The sequence below is a fragment of the Myotis davidii genome, unplaced genomic scaffold (assembly GCF_000327345.1).
Source record: "Myotis davidii unplaced genomic scaffold, ASM32734v1 scaffold495, whole genome shotgun sequence".
In the NCBI taxonomy this organism is placed as follows: domain Eukaryota; kingdom Metazoa; phylum Chordata; class Mammalia; order Chiroptera; family Vespertilionidae; genus Myotis; species Myotis davidii.
In genome coordinates this window covers 40,800-41,351 of record NW_006286239.1, presented here as the reverse complement: position 1 = coordinate 41,351, position 552 = coordinate 40,800, and positions in this window count along the sequence as shown.

The window sequence follows — 552 nt, the reverse complement described above, 5'->3', positions numbered from 1 at the left end:
AGGGCTCAGTGGTTGAGCATCGATCTAATCACAGTTTGATTCCTGGTCAGGGCACATACTCAGGTTGTGGGCTCAATCCCCAGTATGACTCTTTCATCACTGATGTTTCTATCTTTCTCTCCCTCTCCCTTCCTCTCTGAAAACAATAAAAATATATTAAAAAATAAATAACCAACCTCAGAACAACCTACTTTCAATTCTATATTACCAAAACCATATGCTTTTTCCCAACTTAATTAGAATTGTTAATTCTTAGAAACCTTAATTTTTAGTGACAACTAAAATTAAGTAATTAGCATTCTTTAGATTTGCAATTTATGAATATATTTCATACCTTTCAGAAACAGTTTTTTTTCTATTGGCAAATACACTTTCATTTTTTAAGACACATAACAAAATAACATAAATTCTTTTTTGTAAACACAGGCCAAACAAACATATTTTATGTTAATATCTGTAAAAGACATCAATTAAACTTAAATTACCCGTTTGGATTCTTGGTGATTACTGTACTGTTTTTTTTTTACTGTATCTTTTTTTTTTTTTTTATTT